The 18365-nt window shown below is 42.1% G+C and overlaps 3 pseudogenes; 2 read left to right on the top strand and 1 right to left on the bottom strand.

Annotated features, from left to right (window-relative positions):
- The first annotated feature begins 1099 nt into the window (after positions 1-1099).
- Positions 1100-1224, top strand: LOC114623624 (annotated as a pseudogene).
- Positions 1225-13548: 12324 nt separating this feature from the next.
- Positions 13549-14086, top strand: LOC114623618 (annotated as a pseudogene).
- A 2414-nt stretch (positions 14087-16500) lies between these two features.
- Positions 16501-18146, bottom strand: LOC114623597 (annotated as a pseudogene).
- Between the last annotated feature and the right edge of the window lie 219 nt (positions 18147-18365).

Here is an 18365-nt window from a genome sequence, read left to right as displayed (position 1 = left end):
GGTGTACACCAGGAGCTCATATGTTGGTTTGGAAATTCACAAAAACTTGGATCAAGTTTGTTGGAAAGTGTAGGACAGCAGAAGGTTATTGAAGCACCTTAGAATTTATCACAATGCTAAGAGTTGGCTGACATCCTATTCATGCTGAGGTTAATCCAGGTGAGGGAGAAAGAAAGCCACATAGCTTTCCCTATAGGAAAAGAAAGCAGGAGTGAAGATTAGGACATCTGGAAATGAAATAAGCCTATCTCAGTCCTCAGGGGAAATTCTGCGATGGAAGGTCTTAGAGGGTTGATGAGTGGCTTTAAAGTTAGAGACTTTAAAATCACTGTGTGGTATAACCTATAACTTGAATCTGTCATTCTTGCTTTCAGTGTGCCAAGAAGATAGGGTAGGCAATTTGGCCTTGTCCTGATATTTAGCTTGAGTTTGAGATACATAATAGTGGGAATTCGGTCTGAGAAAAAAAAAACCCACATATCGAAATATAAAATCTGTTCACATTGGGTTACACTCGCTGTTGATCACGTTTCTCCAACCCTATTGCCTTCTTGCTACCCATCCAGCTACTCGATGACTTCAGCTTTCATGGAGTCCTACCCATTTTTAGTTTCCTTTCCAGTCTCAGAGTCATGGTCCTTATTTAAGTCGTTTTGTGCAGACGACTACTAGAGCCTTCCAACTGGCTTTCTACCTCTCCAGCTTTTGAACAGCTAATTCTTCTTAAAACTATTGCCAAAATAAATGTCCTGAGAGACTGTTTAGCACACTCTGCTCAGATTATTTTTCTTTTTAAACCTAAGAACAGTTGGATTTTTGTGGCCACTGGCTCTACATCTGTAGATTTAATTAGACACATATGGAAAATAGTTTGTAAAGCATTCACCTATACTGAGCATGTGCACATTTTTTTCTTGTCATTATCTCCTAACCAAACTAGTATGATGATTATTTACCTAACATTTACATTGGGCTAATTATAGCAAATAATCTACAAACTACTTAAGGATTCTAGTTTGGACATAGGTTATATGCACTAAATCATTTAATATAAATGAGAACTATACGTGATAATGGTATCATCAAAATTAGTAGAGAACTCATCCCTAGAAGCATTGCAGATGTGGCTGCTATGTCACATCTGCATCAGTAGGTTACAGAGAAGGGAGAGGCCATCTGTGTTTAGTGTTCTGATTTGATCTGAATGATCAGTAGTCTAATATTCTCTGAAAAAAGCAAGCGTGAGACAATCATCACTCCAATGTTATGAAGGCCCAGACAGGCTCCAAGGGTGGAGAGGAAGCTGAGACTAGAAGAACCCCACCTGGGACCATGGGCACCGGGCAGGATGAGCCTGAGACAGAGACCCTCACATGGGGCCACTCAGGAGGGCCTAGGTGAGGCGAGAGCTCAAGACAACTACTAGACCAACATCATGGAGGTCAAGACCAGGAGCTAGTCTGAGATGACCACCAGTTTGGGATTGCTCAAACTGGGATGGGGGAGGACCATGCCTGAAGTGACTTCTACCCAGTACCATAATGCATGAGTGGGATGTAGCACTCCTAAGACCACTCCCGAGATAACGTCAGGCACTCAGAGATCACAGGCACCACTAAGAGGGGCAAGTAACTGGTGGTGAAATGGAAGAGAAAGAGAAACAGAAGGATGTGGGCACAAGGAAGAGAGGCAGAACTGGAGACTCAAGGTGTGAGTGGCCAGGGATGCCACCAGGGACAATGGCAGAATCCTGGCCTGTGCTACCACCAGTGGTCACATATGGGTCTGTGGCCCTGTAGCAGTAGGGGGCCTGTTACTACCAAAGAACAGGTGGATATCCCTGGTCTTGGCTGCCACTGGGGATACGTTAATGTCTGAGGGCTGTGCAGAACTGGTCCCACCTCTTACCAGGGCATCATGGGAGAGCTAGTCCTAGACATGCGTAATCAGCTGCAGTGCTCAGAAGATCAGGTGTAGGCCCAGAACATTGTGGGAGTTATTGGTGAGCCAACCCTGTATGAACAAGCATGAGAGAGCTGGGAGAGAGATGGCAAGGATGAGGGAGAGGTACCTTCCTTCCCCTCACTCTTCACTACCTGTGGCAGGTGGGAGACCTGGACCTGTGGTCATGAGAACAGGAGAGATATCCTTGTCTCTCACTAGCTGCAGTACTTTCAGGAGACCGGGCTCCATACCTTGCCTGGGCAGCATAGTAGAGCTGACCCTGTGGCAGGGGCACAGGTAAGGCAGAGGGTGTGGGTATGGGAGACCCAGTCCCACCACTTGTCTGCCATGAGATGACACGATCCAGGGAAAGATGCCAATTACCCCCCACCCCCTTGTCACCTATGGCAGGCAGAAGGGCTGGACCTACCTCTCACCTGCAATGGCACTCAGAAGAGCAGGCCTTGCACCTCACCTGGGCAGCAGAGTAGAAGTGACTCTGGGTGTCTGGGTTGTAGGGGAGCCAGTCCCAAAGGTGTGAGCCCAGGAGAGCAGGCTTTGCTTCGTGTCTGCTGGGCAGTGGTGCAGGTGAGGGAGAGACACCCCCTTGCCTTCCCTCATCCCTCACCTCCTATAACAGGTAGGAGACCTGGCCTTGAGGGTCATGAGAGTGGGAAAACTGGCCTTGTCCTTCACCAGCTGCAACAGTTCGGAGAGCGGGCCCTGCACCTCGCCTGTGCAGCAGAGTAGAGCTGGCCCAAGTTGCAGCATCGGTGCTGGTGGTGGTGGTGGTGGTGGTGGTGGTGGTGGTGGTGGTGGCGGTGGTTCTGGCAAGCCAGTCCTGAAGGCATGAGAAAGGGAGAACCTGTGGGATGACTAGCTCAGATACCTCTCAGGCCCAGATACAGGACTTCGAATTGGCTCACTCCAACATCTATCCCATTGATGAATTGCTGGAGTGCATGAAGGAGCCAGTCTTACAGATCCAAAACCACAAGATCTCCGTGACACAGGGTAATAACAGAATATCTGAAAGGAGATCCAGCGGGTTGGTTTTTGTTGTTTGTTTTGTTTTTTGTTTTTCGTTTTTTGTTTTTTTCGAGACAGGGTTTCTCTGTGTAGCTTGACTGTCCTGGAACTCACTCTGTAGACCAGGCTGGCCTCAAACTCAGAAATCTGCCTCCCAAGTGCTGGAATTAAAGGCGTGCACCACCACTGCCCAGTAGTGGGTTATTTACATGTAAATAAAAAGAAAGAGATAACAGAACATGATGCTGAGTTTGAGGTAAGGCTGTGTAGGTGACTATATTTTTATTAGTAAAAATGTTACTATCTATCCAAAAGATGATAAACTATGTACCATAAAGAAGAATTTTCCAGAAACAAGAGTGCCAGCTGCATCCTCTTAAAGTGTTCACACATTTAACCCATCCAGTTTGTATAACTGAATGATATAAAAACTGGGCCACAAATCAAACATCTAAATTGGATCTTCTTTTAAGATACTAAAATTAAACTCCAGGGAAGATTTTTTAAAAATCAGATACTACTGACTAGATTGAAGAAATGGTCGACCAGGGTTAATCTCCCTGACTATCAGGCACTTGGAAAGAGAGGTGAGAAGAACTAGTATAAACAGTTTGGAAAAAAAAAAGAACCACAAGGAAAATACCTGCTCTGGTATCTGAAGTACTCTTCATGGTGCTCGAGAAGACTACCCTAGTCTTATTTTGAGTAGCTCCTAAAATATATGAATCTTGTTTAACTGATCTATTTAACATGGGAAAACAAAGCATTGGTTTTACCAAAGCATTGGTTTTACCCCACCCCCTAGAATTACCGATTTCTTTCTTGACCATAATAAAGATCTGGTGAGGTCTTCAATATAACATTATATTTTAAATGTCTTCAATTAACCAACTTGTTGAGAATAAAATTGAAACAGACTTCAGTAGCCCCATGTTTCCTTCACTCATTTCCTTTCACTCTGTGAAATCTTTATTCAGCACCTGACATGGATCTGGTAGTGTTGGTTCTAGGGTTGCAACAGTCACCAAACCTAAAAACTGTCCTTAAGAAGCACAACGTCCAGAGAAGGGAACAGATAAACAGTTGAGTAAACAATCAGTTCTGATTCAGATAAAATCTACAGTGGAAAAGTTTTCATGAACAACAGAATGGAGAACAGTAAGTGCAGTGGAAAGGGAGGACCTTTTCTTGTGGTGATATTTTAGGCTGAGACCTGAAAATATGCAGGATCTAGGTATTTGAAGAGCCAGGGTTAAGGTCTTCCAATCCCAGTGTAGGAGAAATATATAGAAGAAAACGTCAGAATCCCTCATGCTTAAGCAAAATGAGCAGAGAGACTGACTATACAATGGGATGGGGAAGGTGAGCACAGACCAGGATGCACACACCATTACAGGATTTAATTTTAAATGCCAAGGGAAGACACTCAGTTGTTTTTATCAGACGGGAGACAGGACTTAAACTATTATAAAAAGCCAATAAAATGCTTTAATGGAAGAAATGGTAGAACCTAATTTTAATGATCATCCTTTTATGTGGAGATTGACTTTTAGGACTATGCAATTGAAGCACAGAGGCAAGCAAGGTCATGTCTGTAGTTTTCTACCTAACATGTTTGTCTACTGTTTGAGTAGTGAGCGTGGATAGAAGTGGAGGGATCCCCACTGTGTTTTGGAAGCATGGTCCACGTGTAATACAGTGTGACTGTATATAAGAATTTAGAAAACAGCCAGGTGGTGTCCTAGGCACTGTGTTGACCATATGGATGCAAAGTATAGGATGGGCAGATTGGTAGAGGTTCTAATTTGGGTACTTTGAAATTGAGATGGGTTTAAAAATATTCACGGGAAGATGCTAAGTAAGCAGTTGGATAGACGAGGCTCACGCTTGGAGGAGCAATCCAGGGTAGAGATATAAAATGAGGGAACGCTAGTGGTAGGGTATTTAAAGCTGTGGGGATAGATGAGATCAAGAAAGAAAATACAGAAGCAAGAACAGCTAGGGAAAAACTCTAACACTTAGCATTATTGGAAAAAAAGGAACTCAGAAAAAGTAATATCAGAGAGACAGAGTGGTGTGTATCAAGAAGGCACAACGCTTTGGCTAGGAATGGGTGTAAATGAGGACAAAATAAAATATGCATTTAATTTAGTGGAAATTAGAATCATTGCTGATATTTTAAGAGCAAGGTTGCCAGACTGGTGACCATAGAAACAGCACTGATCCATTTGGGTCAATTTATTCAAGTAGTTAACTAAAAACTTAGAAGTTTGAATAAATAGTTTGTGTCAGACTCTGTTAGTGCTCTGACCAGGTGCTTTTGATCTCTTCTTTGCTTGCACCCTGGGGTTACAAGTGAACTTTCCCTTTTAAAAGAACACACCTGGATTCTTGAGTGGGCATCTTATCCTGCTCAGATGAGAAGTCGGAAGTCCTTGGGGTCAGCTGAGGAAGCCTCAACAAGAAAAAGAGCAACACCACCAGCAGCAAGCAGCAGCAGCAGAAACAAGTTGAGTGGGAATAGAAGCGTCCCAGTTTATTGTTCTGGGGCACACTACTAACTATATTTTCAGAATTTCCCACAGACCAGGTTCACTGCAGATACCCTTGGTACTATTTCTTTCTTGATCTGGCTTTATTGGATAAAAGCACCCAGAAGTAGCAATGTTAGAGAAGACAAGAGAGTAATGTGCATCAAGAGAAATTGAGGGTTTGGCTAAGAATGGGCGTGAAATGGAGACAATAAAAAATATGTATTCAATTTAGTGTAAATACAAATCATTGCTGATTTTTAAAATTTTAGTGATTTTTTTCTTTCAAAACATCCTGTGGCATTTGGGATGTGGAAGTCCTATTGAAGTGGGTCTCTAAATAGACATTTAGAGACAGCGTTAGCTAAAAATGTTGATTGGTCCATCACCTGGCCCTGCCTTAACTTTCAGTTGGTATCTTGACTCAATCCATAAGCATGTTTATCATTAAGGAAGTATGTCTACAAGACCTGTCTCTTCACCTTTCAAAGCTGAAAGTCATTGTTCTAGACCTTCAGTCATCTTTGATTTTAAGATTAGTAAAACCTTGCAGGACAGACCTTTCCCCAAATGAGGGGAATTATTTGTAAAGGTGAGGCTGTACCCTGGTACAGAAGTGATCATCTTAAAGGAATCACATTGGTCCCTTCAAGTGATGATGAAGTAATGACTTATTCAGAGTATTTTGCAGAAGCAAAGTCAAGTGACTAACCAACCCATGCCTTGTTTAGGACTGTTTAATTATGCGTGTCTCTTACTCACTGCCCCTATTCTACCTCTATTCAAACCTAAGGCTAATGACAGCATTCTGAACAAGGATGTGAAGTCACTGAACCTTTTTCCAAACATGGCCTTTGAATAAGTCTCCCTGTTCTGCATTTAACTGTTATCAGTCTCTTTAGTTGGCATGTTGGGACAGATGGCTGAGCCCAGTCTGTTGGCCCTGCTACAGCCAGAGAGTTTGTCCTAAAACTCCAGTAACAGGTCTGAGTGAGTGAGGAGTTTGAAGTTGCCAGTGTTGTCTCATCGAGCAGTGGTCATGGCAGAACTAAAGCAATAGATATGAGAAAGGTGGGAATAGGAGTTAAGCAAGAAATATAAATAAGGCAGGCATGCCAGGATACAGTGATTAACTGGATGTGGGTAAAGAGAGGAAGCAAGAGCCGATGGTGACTTTGAGGTTTGACTGAACTGTGGATAGAATCTGGTACCACTCAACGGGACCACAGAAACCAACAAACCACGGGGAAGAATTAAGCTGAAGAGTTTTTTTTACTCGTTTGACTTTAATTACAAGTTAACGACAATCATGAATTATGGTCAGTATGGAGCTTGGGAATTTATATTCTGAGCTCATACACGATAGAAAACCTGGCTACAGTGGTCAATACGGGTGTTTTGAAGTCCATCAAAGCCTAATCTTTTGCAGTGGAGATTTTTATTGCCCTTGTGGGTTTCTGGAGGGTTGGATAGTACGTTATCACGTACTTCTTGATGGTAAAGGAGAAACAACAAAATAGAACTGGGGGCTTTATCTTTAAGATCCACGGATTTTAGGCATTTTTATGAGAGGGAAAGATTACATGAGAGTGAATCATCTGGCTTTTCCAAAATTCTCCTTCAGTATGTTAAACATGACTAATCAGACAGAGACTTGAAAATTCTAAACAGGAATGTGTGTACCTGTGAATATGTGTAAAAAACCCACTCTGTGTATCTTGGAAATATTCTCAACGCTGAGCATCTGTGTGTGACATTTAAGTGTGAGTAACACTTGAGCAAGTCTCAGAGTGAGCTGGAGTTGATAAATGCTTTAACCAATACACCATGGCATTTATACTGTGTACCACAGCTCCTCTAAATCTCCAGTTGATTACGTTCTGCAAAACACCATTTCCATGCTTCTGTTCACTTGGTCCCAGCGGCTGCAAGCTTTTCATCTGGAAGCAGTTTCTTTCTAGACTGTGTGTTCACAGTATCTAGCGTGTATATTATATAGGATATGTGTCATGTCTTGCTTTTTTCATGCGGGTGATTTGTATGCAAGTCCTCTCGCCTAGAAGATGTAATAGCTGTCTTGCACAGAGTTTCCTCGATGGTGAGTCCCTGAGAGCCTATTTCTGGGTGACTCATAAATTCCCACTGGCTATTTATCTCAGTCTGTTCAGGTTGCTGTAACAAACTATCAAACAACTAATGAACTGGGTGGTTTATAAGCAACAGAACTGTGTCTATCACGTCTAGCCTATCAGTACAAGATCAGAAAGTCAGCAGGTTTGGAATCTGGTGAGTGTGTCTTTCCTTGTTCATAGTGGCTGTTCATGGAGTGATTTGGCCAATGGAATTCTCTTGGGCTTCTTTTTATAAGGGTAATGACTGGCTCAGTCATCTCCATCCCTACCTCCACATGCTATCACACTGGGAATTAGATCTTCACATAAAAATTTTAGATACGCAAACATTCAGTTTGTAGTACTAGAGATGACAGTAGGCCGGTTTTTACATTTTGTCCTGTAGTGTCTGACCTCCACTCTGCCCTGGCACTTTTGGTCTCTAGTTGTTCTTGTGACATAGCGTTCCAACCACATTAGGAAACCTATTTATTGCAATAAAAGCTATTAAACTCTCATCTTTCACACATGCGTTAGAGTCTGAGATTAATTCAACCATTTCTTAGACCCACGGTGTCCTGGAGTTTTGAAAACTCAAGCTAAATTTCAGTGACACACCTCTTCCAACAAAGCAACACCTCCTAATCTTTCCTAAACAGTTTCACTACTTAGCATCCAACTCTGAGAATATATGCACCTATGAGGACCATTTTCTTTCAAACTATCAATATAATAATTGACTTACTGTTACTTGTATATTTCACTTAACGTGCTCAAATTTCAACCTTATATTTCCTTCTTATATGTTAAAATTTTTTTCTATATGAAATCTGTCTATGATGATATTGTATAATGTATATCTACCATGCTTTTCTTATCTGTCAATTTTCGAATAGATACAAATTGCTTTACACTTTAGCTATTATCAATAATGGCATGTGAACATGAGCATGCCCTTATATTCTCTTCATGATAACTTTCTTATGTATCGATGGCAGTTCCTTAGAGTTTAGACGTAGTCTGTTTATTTCTGCCTAAGATCTTGATGTTGGTAATGGCAATACATACCCATTATTTCAGAACGTGGGAGGTAGAGGCAGGAGGAACAGGTCTTCAAGTTCAACCACAGCCACATAGAGAGTTGGAAGCCAGTATACACTACACAGCAAGCACATCCCCCCTCAAAAGCACCCAAACAACTAAAGATCTTGAAAGAATGATATCTTGGTAATTTTTATATTACTATTAAGAGAGACATCATGATGAAGGCACCTTGTAGTAGAAAGCTTGTTTAGTTTCAGAGGGTTAGTCTATTATCATCATGATGGGGAGGAAGTGTGATAACATACAAGCAGGCATGGTGTTGGAGCAGTAGCTGAGGACTTTACATACTAATCCACAGATCATAGATAGATAGATAGATAGATAGATAGATAGATAAGATAGATAGACAAATAGATAGATGAACAGACAGACTGGGTCTGCTATGGGCTTTTGAAATTCAAAGTCCACATCTTTTGACACACCTCCTCCAACTAGGCTACACCTCAACTAGGCTACATCTCAACTAGGCTACACCTCAACTAGACTACAGCCCTAATTTTTTCTGAAGAGTTCTACTAACTGGAGACCAAGCATTCCAACCATGAGTCTATGAGGGTCTTTCTCATTCAACTATCTTGAGAGTTTTTGTGCAAATGAACACTTAAAGGTAATGGCACAAATGGAAAATCGCAGGCAGGTGAGCAATGCCTGGAAGCCCTGAAGAATGGAGCAGCAGCTGATCTTACAGGAAAACATGGTGTGTAGTTTAGCTTTCAATGTTGTCTTGCTCTAGAGGAAAGGGGCTGGGTTACCTTTAAAGTCACACTTTTAATCTGGAGAAGTCTAGTCCTCCCCACTTCTGGCTTTCTGTAAGCTTTAATAAAGAAGGTCGATAGGCCCTCCAACAGGGCTCCAAAAACCTTCAAAATCAGTTTCACACAAAAGAATATTGGAAACAGTATGTTTCAAATCTTGGAAAGAGGTCCACAGAGAGAGTAAAAAAGATTTGTGAGATCTGGGTAGGGCACTGTTTACGGTAGCTTCCCAGAAGGTGTTTCTATTCCTGGCTCTTAGTTGCAAGTCATTGCTCACAATGCTCTCCTCATTGCTTTTCCAGAAAGCCCACTGATTATCTCTGAATGTGTCACTCCTAGCAACCTTCTCCAGCATGCCAGCATTTCTGAGAGGGTTCTGTCTGTAAGCCACCTGAGGATTTTAGACATATCTTCTTGGCCCTGAACATCCAACTTCTAGTATAATGCAATATGTGACTTTAGGAGAGTGTCTTTGTTTCTGGACAGAATGATAACTACATTGGGTAGCATATGAAGGAAGCCCCAGACAAAAGCAGAGTTTGGAAAATCTGCTCCCTTCAAGTGTAGACTTGCTTACCAGACTGAAGGTCAGTTTTATTAGTTGTAATTTTTGCTTTGAAAGCAGGTGTCGAGGAAAACAACTTTCTTGGGAGTTTTAGACAACTCTGCTTTCTACAGTCATGATCTCTGTACACATGATCTGGCCACATCTGGGATTTATTTTTATCTCTACAACCATGAAACCTCAGACTTGATTTTCTAAATCACTCCCTGTATGTCCATTATTACTGCTGCAATCCTCTTTGATCCCATTAAAATTAGTTTTGAAGGTTGCTCACAAAGTTATAGGAATGATTTCCTTTTGGAAACTATAGAGGGAAAACATTTTTGGGCAATATGGCAGACAAGGGACATTATTAATGCTACTTTACAAACTCATCAATATAATCTCCATCACACCAGCATGCATTTATACCCATGTACAGGTCCTAGGGACTTCCTATAGCTAGCAATGTTGCATGGAGAGAAAGATGTTATTAAAATCCACAAGTCCATCTTCCCCACAGGGAACATAACTTTTAATTTGGCAGTCATAAAAGTCATCAAGTAGAACCATAACCACCATTTTAAAGATAGAGGAAGTGAGGCAAAGAAAGTTAATGGGATTTCACTGACGTTATATTAATACAATGATACATCTTATCATTAAGAGCAACTTATTCATTTTCAGTAAAGAATAAATTTCTTTCATGGAAAATGATTAGCTGTACTGTTGATTACCAATCTGGCTTAATTTTCTTCAAGCATTCATCTTCTTTCTGGCATCCACTTTTCTCCTTGTCAGATAATGTTCAGTTAATCCAAGTGAGTTTTGATGCTTGATGGTTAGATGATAGTTTATGCTTTGCACCTTGAGCCCTTTGGCATTTATAGTCTGGGATTTAGAGACAGAGCTGCATGGAGTAACATTCAAATCTGATTCAGAGTCAACCACGAGGCCTCTATGTGTCTTGGTCTCTGTGAAGTCTCTTCTCAAATATTAATCAACGTAACACACAATAATTTTATGAGAAGAGATTATTGATTGCACTTTGACAATTGAAGGTAACAATTGACCTTGATAACAGAATATATTATCATTTCATCACAGTATCCATTCTCTGAGTGCAGTGACAAGCTGAAGCCTCTCACTCAAGAGACACAGAACTGGCATGCATTGGTGTTTTGTCAAAATGAGGAAAAAATTCTAAGGGAAGACACTGATCACCTAGTAACCGAGCAGCCCTTGAAAAAGCAATTGTTTGAAGGCTAGAGAATTTCACAAGTTTGTCTTATAGAAAGCAAAAGAATGTAAGAAAAAGATGTGGGGAAAGATGATAGACTGAGCAAGAACATTATGATTTGTTCTTTGTAATAGGATAACTACTAGGCAGTTCAAGGCCATTGCCTTGAAAATGAGCCAGCACAGTACATGGCATGAAGCAAGGTTTTATTTTCCAGCCTAACTTTTTCTCCAAGTTTACCACATGGGTTTTTTTTTTCCTGCTATCTCACTTGGATTCTAGAAGGGCTAATAAGATTAATACTTATTCTTACATAATAGAAGATCCAAAGGTCAATTTAAGCCAAGCAGCACAGTTCAATAATTATGTCTGTTGTAAGAGTGATGAATTTAATTTTGGTTCAAAGTAGAGCCTTCTCTCCCTACCCAAGTCGGCCTCTTTATAGCAGCCAACTTGCAAGTGGAGAAGAGAAGAGAAGCTGTGGGGTTTAGCTCTCTCTGTCCCTCATGCTTACTCCTCTTCTGTTTTGCTAATTTTAGTTTTTAAACACTGAAATGAGGCCCCCCAGGAAGGCTCTGAGGCAGGAGACACATTACAGTTCTTACATAATGGGCACTGTTCAAGATCTATCAGAACTTTGTAGGCATAGTTCAGGCCCAGAGCTGACTTTTCCCTCAAAACACCTTCATTGGAGCCTTTGAAAATTTGTGTTCCCCTTTTGAAAAGAATTTCTGGATGGCAAAGGCTTGTCTAGTGGTGCCAGTAAGCTTATGTGACACACAGTGAGGACATCTAGGTTCTTATACAAGCTGCTTTACTTTGAAGGTAAGTACAATGAGTATTTTTTGAAGAAAGAATTTTAATACAAAGATTCTAGACTAGCCTTTCAGAAACAACTCTCAGACAAACAGTGCATCAACCCACCAGGACAGATGGTGTCCCTGAGGCCACTTCTGAAGATGTGTCAGAATCAAGACCTCATTGTTACCCCTGAGCTTGGCAACAGTCTTGAGAACACAGGGAGCTAGGCTGTGGAAATCACAGCCCTGGTTTATGGATTAAGCAAAGTCAACGCTGCCTTTTTAGTCTCTGCCCACAACTCCTAAAGCAGTGAACTGGAAAATGGCCATATCTTTAGCGAAAACTCCTTCCAGTGACTCTGGGCATCAGAACAAACAGCCGGATAATGGATAATACCTCACACCTGCCTTGCAAACCAAGTGAGGTGCATCTTAGCAGCAGAACTGAAATCACTCAGAGAAATGTCACTGTTAGGACATGTGATGTGTTTAATTTTTCAAAAACCTCCACTAAACAAAGAAATCCATAAGAATGAGCTCACGGGAAGTCCAATTTTGACTGCAGGGGAATTCTATCTTAGGTAAAAGTAGGCACCAGAGAACACAGAGTAGAGAGGGAAGGCGGTCAGCTTTTGAGGATTTCACTGAAATGATAATGTGTGTCCTGAGCCCATCCCACCGCTAAACTTGAAAGTTCATGAGATAGTGATTACCATATTGTTTAACCCGATTTGAGATTGAATTATGTGTATTGAAAATTATGTTATATGATTCTCTATCACACAGGTTTTTCTGTTTTTCTTTTTCTACTTTTTATTGTTTAGTCTCTCCCTTCCTGTAAACTTTAAGTTTGAAAAAAGCAGGGAGTTCATTCAGTACTTTTATGTCTCACTCCCCTCTCAGTATCTGGATTCATACCAAAAATAGACAAGGGTGCATGCATAGCTTCTGTAATTCTAATTTGAGAAAAAATAGGAAACAAAACATGATAATTGTGGCTTTAAAAAAGTTAAGAATAAATAAGTGTATAAATATGTGTATATTCACAAATGCACACACGCACATATATACATACACACAAAAAAACTGGGATATAAAGGTGATTTAACTTTTGAATCTAATGCAAACAGATTAAACAAGAAAGATAATACAGTGATTATCTCAGATGCACAGATAGTAGTTAGAAAGATTCAATAATAGAGTCTTGATAAAAACTCATCAGTGTCTTCACAAAATATAAAATAATAATACACTGAAGTATACATATATGATATCTAAAAATTAAAAAAAATAGTTATAGAAATGAAAGTCACCTTAAACAAATTGAACAAGATCTGGTTCTCATGGGCCGGAAGACTGACTTACTACTATAAAACACCAATAATCCTCAAATTTCTCGTGATCCAGGACAGTTTCCTTGAAACTTTTGTCTGCTGAAATTGACAATCAGCTTCTAAAACATCATGAGGGCCTCCAAAATCCTGCTGCAGCCATTGCCGCAGCCACTATGCCGAAACGAAAGACGCAGGACCAGCAGCAGCCGCCGCAGCATCTCTCAATGTCCGAGCGGGACGAGCCTGGAGACGAGGAGGATGAGCGCCCCATGGGACCACCCAGCCTTCTGGGCCCTCCCCCCATGTCTAATGGAAAGCCTGGTGATCCCAAGTCAGCTTTCCACAGGGGTCCTCCAGGATCAAGGGGACCAATGATTCCACCACTGCTGAGTCTCCCACCTCCACCCCGGGGTAGAGGCCACATTCGGGGAGGGGTATCAATACTGAACCTCCTTTTCCTGGGCTGGGCCATGGGGGTCCCTCTAGGGAAAGCTTTTACAGAGAGCCAAGAAATCCAAGAAGGCTCAAAAGCTGGTCTCTTGTCAAGAATACCTACCAACCTAAGGACAGCCCCCAGATGATGGAAGACAAGTCTGACCGCCCTGTCTGCTGACACTTTTCTAAGAAGGGCCACTGTCGGTATGAAGACCATTGTGCTTTCTACCATCCAGGCGTCAACGGACCTCCTCTGTGAGACTGTGCCTTCCCACCCAGGCTGGAAGGAGCCCTCTGACCTAGTGGCCATGCATTCTCTGTGGCTCCATTATAGCTATGTGAAGGCTCTTCTGTCACCTTCAGGCAGTGACAAGTCCGCCCCTTTCATCATCTCTCCCATTTGGGGTCCAGAGCTGTGACTGTCACTGGTACACAGTGCACACTGTCTTCTGATCCAGGCTGTAGAGACCTTCGGGACCCCATCTTGCTACCTTCCACTGCCTCCTGGATCGTCCCCTCTGCCAAGTGACTGCTCAACAGGAAACCTTTGGTGCTGGTTCTTGTGCATCTGTCCACCTGCCCCTCAGTATTGCCCTAAGTTCCCAAGAACCCTGGAGCAGTCTCTCTGCTCCTCTAGCTGCTTGTTTTAAGTCCTTTCACGTAAAACCCCAGTGTTTGCAGCTGCCAGGAAGTGCACCAGGTTGTCTGGCCTTGAGGTCGAGTTTGAGTGACTGGTACAGACTTGCTCCCTGAACAGCCTCCACCTGCTTTTGGACATCCTAGTTTCTGTCCGTAGCATGAGCCCCACCTCTAAGGCCTGTGGTCACTGTGCTTTGTGAAACTGTACATCCTTTGTAGCCTTCCTCGGTGTCCGTGGCATTTTTTTTTTTTTTGTGACTTCCCAACACTAGAGCACTAGAGTAAGTTTTTCTGCCAAATCAAGTGAGGCTCTCGGTGGCCTCTAGAGTTCACCTACCTCCCAACGCAGGAGGTCATGAGACTTCTTCAGACTGCCTCCCAGTCGTGCCCTCTCCTGGTGTTGGGCATTCTGGGTCTGACAGGCCAGTGATATCTTGGAAAGCCTCAGGTGGGCCTCCCCACACGGCTCCTGCCTGGCACGTTTTAATTAGGCTGTGTCATTGTGAGGCCACCGGCCCTTTGATTTGACTTGTGAATCTCCAGCTGTCTCTGGATGGAATCTGGACAGTACTGTCATCTCTCTGACCCTCTCCTACTTCCCTGGCACTGGGTGTTTTCTGTGAAAACGGCAGTGAACACGTTGGGTTGTGAACAGGTCCTAAGGAAGTGGTCAGGAGGTGTGTGTGCAAGAGGAGAGAGCTGTTGGAGAACTAGGAAGGATTTTTTTCTTTCTAACTATTTTTTATATTAGTAATAAACAGTGGAAACCGGAAAAAAACATCATGAAACTGTAGCAGACTTAAGAATAGTAAAATAATTTTGTAAATAGACACTTGGAAGCCTACTCAAAATTACCCATACAGGTTCCAGAGTCTTTTCTGTGAGTTCAAAGAGTTAATGACATTTTGGGGGGACTAGTCTGTCACAGTTATCCCGTTCCTCAATGTCCTTGGTAGCCCTTCTTTAAAGGTGGATTTAGAAATTTTGGAGAATAGAGTTGTTCGAGAGACTTGTATTATGAAGAGCAACAGTACTGTCTGTTTAAATTTATATTAGAGAGAAGCAGTTGAGTATTAATTGAGCCCATAATAAAAAGAAGTAAAATAGTGATTCCCAGAGGCAAGGAAGGGATGGGAGGAGGGGAGAGGGAGGTGGAGAACTGACACCAAAATCCAATCAGGTAGGACAAGTCATTCCTAGTGTTCTACATCATAGTAGAGTTGTAGATTACAGGCTCACTCTATATCTCGTAAAATCCTAAATATCAGGTGCTGATAGGCTATGAACACATACGTGACAACTATTTAAGGGGATGAAAATATTAGGCACACTGATGTGATCCAAAGTGTATCATATACATGAATCAAATTGCCACACCGTATCACAAACACATACAGCATTATTATTTGTCATTAAAGGTGAATTTGACTTTTATTTTAGTTCTTTAAACCCTTTTATCGATTCTTTGTGAATTTCACATCTTGCATTCCCATCCTACCCATCTCCCTGTCCCTCCATATCTGCCCTCCACCTTTGCAAACAAACAAACAAACAAACAAGCAAACAAACAAATTACTTAAAAAAACCCCTCACTGTGGAAGCTGTTATGTGTTTACAGTCTACCCTTTGTCCACAGGTTCTAATTTCTTTCTTTTCTTTCTTTCTTTTCTTTTCTTTTTGTGGTCTCCTGTAGCCTGAGCTGTCATAGAACTCCCTGACTTTATTTCCAAACTGGCAGGCTTACAGGCACGCACCACCATGCCTATTTAGGAGAAAACCATTGTAAATTTTCAAAGAACACTTAAGGAACAAGGTAGACAACACACTTATCTTATGCAAATTTTGTATCACTGTAACTAAAACATCTTGTTCAGTGGGTTTAAAAAGACCTGCTTGAGTGTGTTCACAGACACTCAATGCAAAAAAAAAAAAAAGTAAAATAAAATTTTACAGTATTATAATTTGAATAGGTGCCAAATGTCCTGTTCCTTTTCTCCAGTTGGGTAGAGAAAATTCTTTTCCAAATTACTTGAAGCTTGGATAAAAATAACCATCCCCCAATATTCTGCAGCACCACAGGCCGATCTTCAGCCCTTCAGAGAGGACATCCCAGCTCTCATGATCTCGTCGACCAGGAGAATGTTGGTGGCGATCACAGTACAGGAGTGAAGCAGCTGCTTCTTCACACAGTAGTTATCCCACACACCCATTTCTGCGGCCACCATCGGCTCACCTGTGCTCAGATCCACACCTACAAGCTGACCGGATTCTGAATGTTCAGCTTGAACTTTAACTAATGTTTCCTGAAGGTCAAAACCAGAGTTCTGCGCAAGAACCTTGGGAATGATGAGCAAGGCGTCTGCAAACGCCTGGACTCCAAGCTGAGCCCTGCCCTTCACACTGGGCTTGTATTTAATCAGCGCTTCTGCCAGAGCCACTTCTACTGCGCCTGCACCCGGGACAACACAGCCATCATCAATAGCATTTTTGACAGCTCTCAAGCCATCTCTTATTGCATCCTTGATCTGAGTCAGCGTGTGCTTATTTGGTCCTTTAACCAGTAAAGTGACAGAACGAGGATTGTTACACTTCTCAATAAAGGTGAACTTCTCCTCACCCAGTGTATACTCATAGACAAGCCCCGCATGTCCCAAACAGTCAGGACTCAGGTCATCAAAAGAATTCAGAGCTATCCCAAGCAAGTGTCAGCCTTTCCATGTTTCTCCTCTTGGTTCTGCGCAGAGCTACAATGCCTTCTTTCACAAGGGCATCTAAAGAAAAGGGGTCAATCCCCTTTTGTTTAATAATGACAAATCCTTTATCTGAATCACCACAGACTTTCTTTTTCAGTTCTATGATTTTTTTAAACTCTATCCTCAATGAATTTTCTTTCAGCCTTTACTAGTTTTTCTTTCTCTTCTGCACTCTTGTAAAAAAAAACCAGAATTCACTTCTGTTTTCTCATACTCTAAGGACACGTTGCATGTGAGGATGTAGGCATTTTCTACTCTTTTCTTCATATCAGGATGCCGTGCCCCGTGATCCAAAACAAGCCCTCTGATTAAGCTTGTATCAGTTTCCGATTTATGCTTCATCTCCATGGTCTCCACCATGAAGAGGTCAATGGGTTCATCTTCCTTCCTAATAGCCAAAATGGAGTCCACCACAGCCTCTGTCAAGACATCTGCAAGTTCCGCATGAACTTTAGTCCGCAGAGATGTCCTGGCAACATCGATGAGTGTTTCTCTATCTATCTCTTTGCTTACTTTGACTTGTTCCAAAAACTGGAGTGCCTTTTCCTTGGCAGCTTCAAAACCTTCAGTTATTATTCTGGGATGAAGGCCTTCGAAAATGTAGAGGTCCGCCTGTTTGAGCAGCTCCCCAATGATGAGGACATTGGATGTAGTGCCATCGCCAGTTATGTCATCCTGGGCTGTAGCCACTTTCGCTATCAAAGAGGCTGTTGGGTGCTGAATTTGCATTTCGTGAAGCAGTACATTGCCATCTTTAGTAAGTTTGATGTCTCCAGCACCAGACACAAGCATCTTCATGGTGCCCTTAGGCCCCAAATTGGTCCTCAGAACATCCTGCAGGCCCCGTGCCACGCTGCTGTTCACGGCCAGTGCTGCCTGCGCCCAGGCCACCTCGACCTTAGGATTTAGGGTCTTCACCGCCGCCATGGCTGGCCTAGCTCAGGGAGAGGCTGAGAACAACGTCCAGGTTCTAATTTCAAATGTCCATTGCAATGAGTCATTGGTCTGTTTTGAGGCTTCTGGTTTCTGCTACACTTTCCATATTGAATCATCACTGTTGTATTTATGTGTTTAAGAAAAATATGCAATAACAACAATTAAAAAAAAAGAGGTTATGAATTTTGGAGATGGCAAGGAAGGATATAT

Source organism: Grammomys surdaster, unplaced genomic scaffold, assembly GCF_004785775.1.
Source record: "Grammomys surdaster isolate TR1022 unplaced genomic scaffold, NIH_TR_1.0 199, whole genome shotgun sequence".
Lineage (NCBI taxonomy): Eukaryota > Metazoa > Chordata > Mammalia > Rodentia > Muridae > Grammomys > Grammomys surdaster.
This window is presented reverse-complemented; position numbering and strand designations above follow the sequence as displayed.